The sequence below is a fragment of the Pleurodeles waltl genome, chromosome 6 (assembly GCF_031143425.1).
Source record: "Pleurodeles waltl isolate 20211129_DDA chromosome 6, aPleWal1.hap1.20221129, whole genome shotgun sequence".
Lineage (NCBI taxonomy): Eukaryota > Metazoa > Chordata > Amphibia > Caudata > Salamandridae > Pleurodeles > Pleurodeles waltl.
The window spans coordinates 1435354798-1435368900 of NC_090445.1; positions in this window are offsets into that span (position 1 = coordinate 1435354798).

A 14103-nucleotide genomic window follows, 5' to 3' on the forward strand; every position below is an offset into this window, starting at 1 on the left:
GGTGTAGTGAATTTGTAAGTCACTCCACACTCATTCCACATGTGTTTTAGGTATGCTGACATGAAGTTGGTACCTCTGTCAGACACCACCTCCCTAGGGAAACCCACTCTGGTAAAGATACCAATGAGGGCCTTGGCTACTGCAGGGGCAGTAGTCGACCTAAGGGGAATAGCTTCAGGATACCTAGTAGCATGATCCACTACTACTAGGATGTACATATTTCCTGAGGCTGTGGGAGGTTCCAGTGGACCAACTATGTCCACACCCACTCTTTCAAAGGGGACCCCCACCACTGGAAGTGGAATGAGGGGGGCCTTTGGGTGCCCACCTGTCTTACCACTGGATTGACAGGTGGGGCAGGAGAGGCAAAACTCCTTAACCTTCTGGGACATATTGGGCCAGTAGAAGTGGTTGACTAACCTCTCCCACGTCTTGGTTTGTCCCAAATGCCCAGCAAGGGGAATATCATGGGCTAAGGTCAGAATAAACTCTCTGAACGACTGAGGCACTACCACTCTCCTAGTGGCACCAGGTTTGGGGTCTCTGGCCTCAGTGTACAGGAGTCCATCTTCCCAATAGACCCTATGTGTTCCATTTTTCTTGCCCTTGGACTCTTCAGCAGCTTGCTGCCTAAGGCCTTCAAGAGAGGGACAGGTTTCTTGTCCCTTACACAGCTCTTCCCTTGAGGGTCCCCCTGGGCCCAAGAGCTCAACCTGATAAGGTTCAAGCTCCAAAGGCTCAGTTCCCTCAGAGGGCAGAACTTCTTCCTGAGAAGAGAGGTTCTCTTTTTCTGACTGTGTTGCAGTTGGTTTCCCAACTGACTTTCCTTTTCTCTTGGTAGGCTGGGCCATTTTTCCAGACTCCAGCTCTACTTTTTCACCCTGTGCCTTGCATTGTGCTCTTGTTTTTACACACACCAGTTCAGGGATACCCAGCATGGCTGCATGGGTTTTTAGTTCTACCTCAGCCCATGCTGAGGACTCCAGGTCATTTCCAAGCAGACAGTCTACTGGGATGTTTGAGGAGACCACCACCTGTTTCAGGCCATTGACCCCTCCCCATTCTAAAGTTACCATTGCCATGGGATGTGCTTTAGTCTGATTGTCAGCGTTGGTGACTGTATAAGTTTTTCCAGTCAGGTATTGGCCAGGGGAAACCAGTTTCTCTGTCACCATGGTGACACTGGCACCTGTATCCCTCAGGCCCTCTACACTTGTCCCATTAATAAAGAGCTGCTGCCTGTATTTTTGCATGTTAGGAGTCCAGGCAGCTAGTGTGGCTAAATCCACCCCACCCTCAGAGACTAGAGTAGCTTCAGTGTGGACCCTGATTTGCTCTGGGCACACTGTTGATCCCACTTGGAGACTAGCCATTCCAGTGTTACCTGGATTGGAGTTTGGAGCGGAACTTTTCTTGGGACAGGCCTTGTCTCCAGTTTGGTGTCCAGACTGACTACAGTTTCGACACCAGGCCTTTTTGGGATCAAAGTTTTTACCCTTGTACCCAGGATTGTTTTGTGAAGAGGCTCTGGGCCCACCCTCCTGTGCAGGTTTTTGGGGGCCTGTAGAAGACTCTTTACTATTTTTATTTTTGGCTGTCTCACCACCTTTCCCCTGGGGAGGTTTTGTGACCCCTTTCTTTTGGTCACCCCCTGTGGAAGTTTTGGACACCCTTGTCTTGACCCAATGGTCCGCCTTCTTTCCCAATTCTTGGGGAGAAATTGGTCCTAGGTCTACCAGATGCTGATGCAGTTTATCATTGAAATAATTACTTAACAGGTGTTCTTTCACAAATAAATTGTACAGCCCATCATAATTACTTACGCCACTGCCTTGAATCCAACCATCTAGTGTTTTTACTGAGTAGTCTACAAAGTCAACCCAGGTCTGGCTCGAGGATTTTTGAGCCCCCCTGAATCTAATCCTATACTCCTCAGTGGAGAATCCATAGCCCTCAATCAGGGTACCCTTCATGAGGTCATAAGATTCTGCATCTTTTCCAGAGAGTGTGAGGAGTCTATCCCTACACTTTCCTGTGAACATTTCCCAAAGGAGAGCACCCCAGTGAGATTTGTTCACTTTTCTGGTTACACAAGCCCTCTCAAAAGCTGTGAACCATTTGGTGATGTCATCACCATCTTCATATTTAGTTACAATCCCTTTAGGGATTTTCAACATGTCAGGAGAATCTCTGACCCTATTTATGTTGCTGCCACCATTGATGGGTCCTAGGCCCATCTCTTGTCTTTCCCTCTCTATGGCTAGGATCTGTCTTTCCAAAGACAATCTTTTGGCCATCCTGGCTAACTGGATGTCCTCTTCACTGGAGTTATCCTCAGTGATTTCAGAGTTGTTGGTCCCTCCTGTGAGGGAACCAGCATCTCTGACTATTATTTGTGGAGTCAGGGCTTGAGAAGCCCTGCTCTCCCTAAGTAGGACTGGAGGGGGGGAATTTCCCTCCAAGTCACTATCTTCATCCTCTGAGTTGCCATCCTCAGAGGGATTGGCCTTTTCAAACTCTGCCAAAAGCTCCTGGAGCTGTACTTTGGTAGGTTTGGGGCCCATTGCTATTTTCTTTAGTTTACAGAGTGACCTTAGCTCTCTCATCTGTAGATGGAGGTAAGGTGTGGTGTCGAGTTCCACCACAGTCACATCTGTGCTAGACATTTTGCTTCTAAAAGTTGGAATACTTTTTAAGAATCTAAAACTGGTTCTAGAATCTAATTCAAACTTTTACAAACTTTTAAACTCTAAAAGAAATGCTAACAGGGACTAACACAAGGCCCTAGCAGGACTTTAAAGAATTTAGAAAACTTTTCAAATTGCAAAAATCAATTTTTAATGACAATTTTGGAATTTGTTGTGTGATCAGGTATTGGCTGAGTAGTCCAGCAAACGCAAAGTCTTGTACCCCACCGCTGATCCACCAATGTAGGAAGTTGGCTCTGTATGTGCTATTTCAAAGTAAGGAATAGCATGCACAGAGTCCAAGGGTTCCCCTTAGAGGTAAAATAGTGGTAAAAATAGATAATACTAATGCTCTATTTTGTGGTAGTGTGGTCGAGCAGTAGGCTTATCCAAGGAGTAGTGTTAAGCATTTGTTGTACATACACATAGACAATAAATGAGGTACACACACTCAGAGACAAATCCAGCCAATAGGTTTTGTTATAGAAAAATATCTTTTCTTAGTTTATTTTAAGAACCACAGGTTCAAATTTAACATGTAATATCTTGTTTGAAAGGTATTGCAGGGAAGTACATTAGGAACTTTGAATCATTTCAATTGCATGTATACTTTTCAAGTTATTCACAAATAGCTATTTTAAAAGTGGACACTTAGTGCAATTTTCACATTTCCTGGGGGAGGTAAGTTTTTTGTTAGTTTTACCAGGTAAGTGAGACACTTACAGGGTTCAGTTCTTGGTCCAAGGTAGCCCACCGTTGGGGGTTCAGAGCAACCCCAAAGTTACCACACCAGCAGCTCAGGGCCGGTCAGGTGCAGAGTTCAAAGTGGTGCCCAAAACGCATAGGCTAGAATGGAGAGAAGGGGGTGCCCCGGTTCCGGTCTGCTTGCAGGTAAGTACCTGCGTCTTCGGAGGGCAGACCAGGGGGGTTTTGTAGGGCACCGGGGGGGACACAAGCCCACACAGAAATTTCACCCTCAGCGGCGCGGGGGCGGCCGGGTGCAGTGTTAGAACAAGCGTCGGGTTCGCAATGTAAGTCAATGAGAGATCAAGGGATCTCTTCAGCGCTGCAGGCAGGCAAGGGGGGGCTTCCTCGGGGAAACCTCCACTTGGGCAAGGGAGAGGGGCTCCTGGGGGTCACTTCTGCAGTGAAAGTCCGGTCCTTCAGGTCCTGGGGACTGCGGGTGCAGGGTCTTTTCCAGGCGTCGGGACTTAGGTTTCAGAGAGTCGCGGTCAGGGGAAGCCTCGGGATTCCCTCTGCAGGCGGCGCTGTGGGGGCTCAGGGGGGACAGGTTTTGGTACTCACAGTCGTAGAGTAGTCCGGGGGTCCTCCCTGAGGTGTTGGTTCTCCACCAGCCGAGTCGGGGTCGCCGGGTGCAGTGTTGCAAGTCTCACGCTTCTTGCGGGGAGTTGCAGGGTTCTTTAAAGCTGCTTCTTGAAACAAAGTTGCAGTCTTTTTGGAGCAGGTCCGCTGTCCTCGGGAGTTTCTTGTCGTCGTCGAAGCAGGGCAGTCCTCAGAGGATGCAGAGGTCGCTGGTCCCTTTGGAAGGCGTTGCTGGAGCAGAGTTCTTTGGAAGGCAGGAGACAGGCCGGTGAGTTTCTGGAGCCAAGGCAGTTGTTGTCTTCTGGTCTTCCTCTGCAGGGGTTTTCAGCTAGGCAGTCCTTCTTCTTGTTGTTGCAGGAATCTAATTTTCTAGGGTTCAGGGTAGCCCTTAAATACTAAATTTAAGGGCGTGTTTAGGTCTGGGGGGTTAGTAGCCAATGGCTACTAGCCCTGAGGGTGGGTACACCCTCTTTGTGCCTCCTCCCAAGGGGAGGGGGTCACAATCCTAACCCTATTGGGGGAATCCTCCATCTGCAAGATGGAGGATTTCTAAAAGTTAGAGTCACCTCAGCTCAGGACACCTTAGGGGCTGTCCTGACTGGCCAGTGACTCCTCCTTGTTATTCTCATTATTTTCTCCGGCCTTGCCGCCAAAAGTGGGGGCCGGGGCCGGAGGGGGCGGGCAACTCCACTAGCTGGAGTGTCCTGCGGTGCTGTGACAAAGGGGTGAGCCTTTGAGGCTCACCGCCAGGTGTTACAGCTCCTGCCTGGGGGAGGTGTTAGCATCTCCACCCAGTGCAGGCATTGTTACTGGCCTCAGAGTGACAAAGGCACTCTCCCCATGGGGCCAGCAACATGTCTCTAGTGTGGCAGGCTGCTGGAACTAGTCAGCCTACACAGATGGTCGGTTAAGTTTCAGGGGGCACCTCTAAGGTGCCCTCTGGGGTGTATTTTGCAATAAAATGTACACTGGTATCAGTGTGCATTTATTGTGCTGAGAAGTTTGATACCAAACTTCCCAGTTTTCAGTGTAGCCATTATGGTGCTGTGGAGTTCGTGTAAAACAGACTCCCAGACCATATACTCTTATGGCTACCCTGCACTTACAATGTCTAAGGTTTTGCTTAGACACTGTAGGGGTACAGTGCTCATGCACTGGTACCCTCACCTATGGTATAGTGCACCCTGCCTTAGGGCTGTAAGGCCTGCTAGAGGGGTGTCTTACCTATACTGCATAGGCAGTGAGAGGCTGGCATGGCACCCTGAGGGGAGTGCCATGTCGACTTACTCGTTTTGTCCTCACTAGCACACACAAGCTGGCAAGCAGTGTGTCTGTGCTGAGTGAGAGGTCTCCAGGGTGGCATAAGACATGCTGCAGCCCTTAGAGACCTTCCTTGGCATCAGAGCCCTTGGTACTAGAAGTACCAGTTACAAACGACTTATCTGGATGCCAGGGTCTGCCAATTGTGGATACAAAAGTACAGGTTAGGGAAAGAACACTGGTGCTGGGGCCTGGTTAGCAGGCCTCAGCACACTTTCAATTGTAAACATAGCATCAGCAAAGGCAAAAAGTCAGGGGGCAACCATGCCAAGGAGGCATTTCCTTACACCACCTTTTTTGGGAACGAATGCTTTCTTCCCACCATGCTAATCTCATGAGTACATTTCCGACTTTTTCCTCTATGGGTCCGGATTGGAGACAGTTGGTGACTTTTCTTAAACATGTACGATTGTTGGTGTGCACAAACTTGCATGGCATTTGAACCGTCAAACTACCACCTGCCACCTACTTACAGCCCCTGTGAGTAGATTTGGTCATACAAAACTTCACACAAATACATATCTTTAAGAGTTAAAAATCCACTTTTGTGCATGTAAGATAACTCACACGTTTAAATGGCTTTGAAAAACAGGCCTTAATGTTATACTCTGACAGGACCTTTCAGAGTTCAAACAATCAATCAATCAAACAACCAAACAGCCTTTGTAAAGCGCAACACTGTCACCCCAATGGGGTATCTGGTTGCTGTGTCTCCATCGAAGAGCCAGGTCTTGAGTCTTTTTCAGATGTCTGGCAATGAGGGGGCTGTACAGGGCTGAAGGGAATGTTTGTTCCCGGTCTTGGAAGCAATGTATGAGAAGGCAAGGTCATTGCTGCGGCTGAGAGGGATGTGAGGAGGAGTGTGTGAGGGCAAGTGAAAGGGAGTGCAGATGTCTAGAGGGTTGGTAGAAGTTCAGTCGATGGTTGATTTAGGCTGGTCCTAGAATGTGTAGGGCTTTGTAGGCATGCATAGGGATCTTGAACTGGCATCTCTTCTGGATGGGGATCCAGTGGCAGTCTATCAGGTGGGGAGTGATGTGGGTTCATTTCGGGAGGTCTAGGATGAGTCTGGTAGCAGCATTCTGTATGGTCTGGAGCCTTCTGAGGAGCTGCATGGATATTCCGGTGTAGGAGACATTGCCATAGTCGAAGCGGCTGGTGACAAGAGCCTGATTGACGGTCCTTCTGGTGTTGGTTCGGATCAATCTGAAGATTCTGCAGAGCATGCGAAGTTCATGGAAGCAGGCGGAGGCGACTGCGTTGACTTGTTTGACTGTCAAGGATGATGCTGAGGTAGTGTGCATGGTTGGTAGGTGTGGATGTAATTCCGAGTTCTGCATGCCACCAGCTGTGGTCCCATGCCAAGGTGTTCTTCCTGAAGATCAGTATTTCGGTTTTGTCAGAATTAAGTTGGAGGCAGTTGTTTCTCATCCACTTGGCTATATTGGTCATGGCATTGCAGAATTTGGATTTGGCATTGGAGGGGTCTTGGTGAGAGAGAGGATCAGTTGAGTGTCGTCTACGTAGGAAATTATGTTGAGTCTGTGGGATCTGACAACGTCTGCAAGGGAGGTCATGTAGATATTGAACAGGAGGTAACTGAGGGATGAACCTTGTAGTACACCGCATCTGATGTCTTTGAGTGTGGAGGTAAAGGGAGGCAGTTGGATGCTCTGTGTGCATTTTGTAAGGAAGGATGCGATCCTTTTAAGGGCATCTTGCTGTATGCCCATGTTTGTGGGGTCTGTTGATGAGGGTGTTGTGGGAGATGGTGTCGAACGCCACAGAGAGGTCGAGGAGGATCAAGGCTGCAGTTTCTCCATGGTCGAGGAGTGTTCTGATGTAGTCTGTGGCGGCGATCAGTGCAGGCTCAGTGCTTTGGTCTGCACGAAATCCTGATTGTGAGGCATCAAGTAAGTGTTTTTTTTCCAGGAATTCTGTGAGCTGCTGGTTGAACTCTTTCTTGAGTACTTTGGCAGGGTAGGGGAGCAGGGAGATCGGACAATAGTTTTTGGGATCACTGTGGTTGCTGGGGGTTTTCTATAGCAGGGGTTTGATGTCAGTGTGTTTCCTTCTGTGCTGGAAGGTTGCTGTTTAGATGGAGATGTTGATGATGCTGATGAGTTGTGTGCTGACTGGGTTCATTGCAAGGCTGTAGAGGTAGTGTGGGCAGGGGTTGGTGGGTGCCCCGGAGTGGATTGAAGACATGATGGCTGAGGTGGTCAGGGCGGTGAGTGGAGACCAGGTGGTAATGATTCGGCTGATTTTCACTGGTTGGTTAAGGTTGTTGTGGTTGAGAATGGCGGGTTGGAGATTGAAATTGTTGTAGATGTTGGTGATCTTACTGTGGAAGTAGTCTGAGAGGGTGTTGCTGAGTTCTTGGGAAGGGTGGATGGTGTTCTCTATGTCAGTGGGGTTGGAGAATTCTCTGACTATGTTGAAGAGTTCCTTTGTGTGGTTGGCCATGGATTCCGTGCGGGTGGTGATGGCTGCTTTCTTGGCTTCTTTGATGAGCTGGTGATAGCCAGCTGGTATGTTTGGAGGTCTTACATTTTTTAGGTTTCAGTGGGGTGACTGTCGGCACTGTCGGTGATCCAGGCGGTGCAGTTCTGGACGGTCTGGTTGAGGAGGAAATACGATGCCTGGTGATAGTGTGCTGGGCGTTGGTGATAATAAAGTCCAGGTGAGTTCTGTGGTGTGGCTGAATATGATTTTGTCGCTGGAGGTGAAAATGGGGTTGAATGTGTGTCTGGCTTTGTGCGTGGGTTTGGTAAGGCCGATGCTGTTCAGGTTTTCCAGAAGGGCAATGGAGTTGGTGTCATTGGGGTCGTTGATGTGGAAGTTGAGTTCGCCGAGTGGGACGTAGTGTTGAGAGTCAATAGGTAGGGGGGTGATGAGGTTGGGGATGGCTCTGCGGTTTCTAGGTGCTGGTGCCTCTTATTGTGCTCTTCACATCAGTCTGAAGTAGGAAGTTGAGGTTTTCCATGAGAGGCATTGGGTCGTCATTGGTGATGATGCATTTGATGGTTTCCTTGAAGATGATGGCGATGCCTGTGCCTTGTGTGTTGGTGTGGTCTTGGTGTATCGTCATGTAGCCTTTGGGGAAGTGGCAGTGGTGATGTCAGGGTTCAAGGAGGGGTTGAGCCACATTTTGGTGGTGAAGGCAGTGTCAGTGGAGCGGGTGGTGATGGTGTATCAGATTTCTGTGGGGTGTTTGCAGAGTGAACAGCATGCGAGCAGGATGCAATAAAGTAGCTACAGGGTGTTCTTGATCTTGTGGGCAGGAGCGGTGCAGGATCTTTTGTCGGTTGTGTTGCAGAAGAAGTGGCAGTGTCAACAGGTGGAGGGTCCTTTGGTGAATCGTGGGGAGGAGGAGACATAACTGTTGTTTTGGGGTCCTAAGTCCAGGAGTTCCTTGGTGGTCTACCATAAGGTGGCGGACGGACCAAGAGTCCTGGCGCTGGGCTGGGTCCAACAAGTAGTGCGTGGGCAGCATGCTCGCTGTGCATTTCTACTGCGTGGCCATGCAGCGGTCTCCATTAGTGGTCCTGGCAAGTGGTCCAGGCGGACCTGGATGCCGGAGATGGACCTCAAGTTCACCTATTTTTAAAATGAAAATGTCTAGCCAGTATAGTACTGGGTATATGTTCACAATTCTTGCAAACAATGGAACTGAAGTAGAGGGAGATGGAGTGATTTGCCCCAGAGTTACCCAATGTGGTCATGCAGAGAAGGTTGAACTTTAACCAGTCTCAGTGAACACCAGTTGACAAACTAGGCACTAGACCATAAATATTATTTGAGTTCATTTACAGTGACATTTTGTGAAATCAAATTAATTCTTAAAAGTAAATTTGTCAGAGCAATTTACAATATGCTTTGTCAGACAATAAAGTATGAAAGAAAGCAATTGTTTAATTAGACCCACAATATGTTGAGAACTCGGTTGTAATCGGAGTACCTGCCAAATTCCCCACTATTAATGAAGGGGCCTAAACTGAGACGACATATAAGTAGATCAGGGTGAAATGTATATTACGCTGAAGTACTTTGCATAATTTTTTTAAAATTTGCGTTACACTTGTTATGCAAAGTTCCTGAAATTACGCCACTATACCACTTTGCATAATTACGCACTATTTGCTGCAAAAATGTACTGCTAATGCATCATAACAGAATTCGGTGTTTTCCTATTTTGCACTATTTGAGTATGAAATGCATGCTCATGTAAAAAATATACGAGAGGACATTTTTCGCTGCTAAAAACACAGTGAAATGATGGATTTGCATTTGATATATTTACGTGTAATGTCTCCGAAATTCTGCATATTATGCAAAAGCAAATTATGTGAATTTCACACACTTTACATATAAAATGAGCTTCTGCATATGGCAGGGGCCGTCTGGCCATGTATTCGATGAGGCCTTCCCCATGGTGTTTTGAACTACCAGAGCTGATTTTTGAAGGTTGAAGACTTACCTCTGTGACTGTTGCAGCTCCTCATGGTTTACGAAAGGTTGCACAACTGGGGCTTAAACAGAGACACAGAGAGACAATGAATGAGAGGAAGAGGGTATGGTTTGAACATTTTTGCAAGTGCTGCTTTTCGTTCCTTAGACGGTGCCTTTGAATATTCTAAGATTTTACATAAATAAAGCCCTGGTATGTTCAGAGTCTAGTGTTATCTTAAAGGTGTCATTACTAGAGTTTTGTTAGAATCCAAATTGTAACATTATAGTCATGAATGGGGAAGCTATTATCAGAGCTCTTATATAATGAGTTTGCTGACATACTTTGCACCCAACTGCATGCCACTCATAAAAAATGAGTTTTTTTCCTTTACAAAACAAGGAGATTTCTCAGCATTTTGTACCTTGGATAAGTAGTCACTTTACAAATTTCCACACACATATGTCTAATGCAGGCGGTTGAAATCATCCACTTCCTCATCAGAATGGGAAACATCCTTTAAAATCTGAAAATTACCACACAGTGCCTATACCACACATTGTTTTACTATGCATATACCTTTACCATGCATGGGAAGTCCATTTAAGGTAAGTATAAGTGTTTGAATGTGTATGTGTGTGTTTGTGTGTGTATGTATTAATAAGTGTATATTACCTCCTGGCGGTCGCCTGTAGGTAGTTATAGTTAGGACCTAGTTTCCATTGGAAATTTCTTTTTTGTTCTGACTATATCTTTTGCACCATTTGACAAATCTTCATGAAATTTTCCAAAACAAGTGTGCCCTAGGGTCTTGTTGTGCATGAAAAGTTTCAGGGTGATCTGTCAAGATGGGGCTCAGAAAAAGAGGGGAGTCAAAAGTGTAATTTCCCATGTTAATTCCTATGAAGATTTTAGACATGACTACAGTCCGAACTGCTGGACCGAATTACATCAAATGTGGCAGAAAGGCAGCTTTTGGTCCAGAAAGCCCACTTTTTGTTATTTGGTGTTAATCCGTTCAGTAGTTTTTGAAACACTGAAATCCGAATTTGTTTACCTAGGGTCAGGACAAATTCGCGAATACATCGGATCTCGAGCAGAGATCTGATTGGCTGGCAATGCTTCAACTAGGAAGTGTTGGCAGCCATTTTGGGACTTCGCTTTAGCTGATTCCCCAAAAAAGAGAGCAGGATACAAATACCCAAACCCCCTAGCCTTGGTTCTGGGGTGCCCCTAGGACCCTGCCACGGCAAACAATTTTTTTTTTTTAATTCATGGCAAAAGTCACAAGTTTCGCTGTGAATGAAAAAAACAACCAGCACATTCTCCTGTGCTTTTTATTAATGAAGCCCCCTTGTAGGCCAGGTCCCAGGGGCATGCACAATTAATAAAATATTTGGAGGGGGCACACAGAGCTCCCCTCCAAGGGCTTTCTTAAGTCCAAGGGACCACCACCTTCCCAGGGCTACATTAAAAAAATATATAGGGTGGCTGCAAGGACCACTGCAGGCCCCGGGGTCCACCACCTCCCAGAAGATTTTTTTTTAAAAAGGAGAGGGGCCTGATGGACCTCCTTCCTAGGGCTTTTGAGAACCCAAGGGACCATCACCTCCTCGGGGCAAAACAGAACTCAATAGAGGGGGCCCGTGTGGACCCCTTGCCCTGGTAACCACCACCTCCCGGGGACCAAATCTAACTTTAAAACATGGATGGGTGCTGCGTGGCACCCTCCCAGACCATATAGGGAACCAGGGACCACCACCTCTCAACAGCTGACTTGTACAAAGGGAGGGGGGCTCTATTGCCTCTTTCCTGGAGCCATTATTGGCCCTGGGAACCGCCAACCCCAGGGCCAGATCCTAGTATCTTGTGAAGTGACCACCCTCGGGAGATAGCTGTTTACTTTTGCTTGGCAGGAGCTGTGACAGCTCCCACCAAGCAAAAGCAAAAACTATCTTTGCTTCCAACAAGCGGGAGCTGTCAAAATGCTCGCACTTACTGGAATCAGAGTTTTCATCTATTTCCCTGCCCGCAGACATGAGGGCAGGGAAAGAGATGAAAGCATTGCTCCTGTATGCAAGGAGCTGCATTTCCCGCAACTCCCTGTGTGCAGAAGCAATGCCGGCTTCCGCAGCAGGTGGAGAGCTGTCTGGGACCGCAGGGGCCTTGAGGCTCCCCTATATTCCCAGACATGGTATGTATGGTTGATGCCCACGTTTAAGCACCACTTCTGTAAAGTACTAATCATCCTCAATTATTGTGCAAGGGCAAGGCTTAGCAAGTGTTTTTTCTATGCATTTCCACCTTGGAAAGTTATCTGTAAACATTGATGGAAGTGCTTCCATCCTTGCTTTTGTCAAGCGCAATATTTCATGTAGTGACTGTGATGAGTGGATTCTTTCTTGCCATCTGCTGATGAGACCAGAGATCGTGTTCTTTCCCCTTATAAAAACTATAAGTATGTAAAATGGCCATGAAGCCCCCTCCATATACATTAGTGGTATGCAACATCTTCCCACCATTTTACCAGGATGAGGAGCAGCTTACTAAAAGGTCCCTCAAGCGCTTTTCATGACGATTTTTGAGACATTTTCTTGATGCACAGGAATATAATCATATCTACACCAAACAAAGTACTTCATGAGTGGCGTGAGGTTAGGTGTTTATAGGGGGTAGGCTGCAGGGCCTACAGCCAACCCCTGCCAGGCACAGCCAAAGGCCATGTGTGATGTAGCATTGGGTGGTTTGAGGGGGTAGGCCCTGCAGTCAATCCCTATAAGTGGTGTGGGGTTTGGAGGTTACAGGGGGTAGATCGCACAGTTTTCTCATCAATTATTTTGTTGCAAATAATGTGGTGATATTATCAGTGATGTCATAGAAGATGTAATTACTGATGTAATATGTGGGGTAAGTAGCAGTGCATGGAAAGGGTGCAAGTTATAGTTACCTTAGAGCAGAAATTATAGACGGTCATTAAAACATTGGTGGTAAAAGGCGCTTACTGCCGTGCAGAAGACCACCAACACACCGCCGCGGCCGCAGAATTCCGCCACAGCTATTATGACCCACATCTCGGAATCTGCCAAAATTCAGACAGCCACACAAGTCCGCCACACCAAAGGTCAGTGATAAACTGGCGAAAACAAATCCTTCACTGTCACGCCAACAGAAATACACCCACACTATCACGACACACGAATCCACATGGCGGTCTTTCAACCACGGTATTCCATTGGCGGTACACTCTGCCGCGCTCAAAATACACACACTCTTACAAAACACAGCCACATTGGACAATTCAAAATACACACACCTGATACACATACACACACCACTCCCACACATCCAATACAATATAAAACACACACCCACACCACCCACAAACCCGTACTACCAAAAATTCCAAAAGAAGGCCAGAGAGAGACACCACCAGCAAGAACAACAGCATCCACAGGCACACAACACCATCACCCACACAACTTCCACGCACCTCACACAACCCACCACTACATATCACCACACTTATCACCACACACTCCACCCCACACATCACCTACACCACCTCATGGCACGGCAAAGACACCCCAGGTTCTCGGAGGAGGAGCTCAGGGTCATGGTGGAGGAAATCGTCTGGGTAGAGCCGCAGCTATTCGATCACAGGTGCAGCACACCTCCATAGCTAGGAAGATGGAGCTATGGCGAAGAATAGTGGACAGGGTCAACGCAGTGGGACAACACCCAAGAAATCGGGAGGACATCAGGAAGAGGTGGAACGACCTACGGGGGAAGGTGCGTTCCGTGGTCTCAAGACACCACCTGGTGGTTCAGCGGACTGGCGGCGGACCCCCACCTCCTCCCCCACAACTAACAACATGGGAGGAGCAGGTCTTGGCGATTCTGCATCCTGAGGGCCTCGCAGGAGTAGCTGGAGGAATGGACTCTGGTAAGACAAAGCTTTACTATTACATCCCCAACCCTACCTGCATGCTATCACATACCCCCACCCTCACCCTCACCCCCAGCACCCCAACTCCTCACATATGTCCCAACATCACAAACCACACATCCCAACACCAAGCCCTGCATGCAACAACAAAGCATGAACACCCATCACCAAAGCATGCCCACTATACATAACCATACTCCCCCCTAAACCATCATCACACAAGCTCCCACACAGGAATGCAAGCACTGGGGTACACAGTCACCCACCCATTGCACACCATTACACACACAGATTTAATAAACATCCTTTTATACCCCTGCAGAATCCCTACCCAACGTCACCGGACAGGAGGGTCCACACATGTCCACACCACCAAC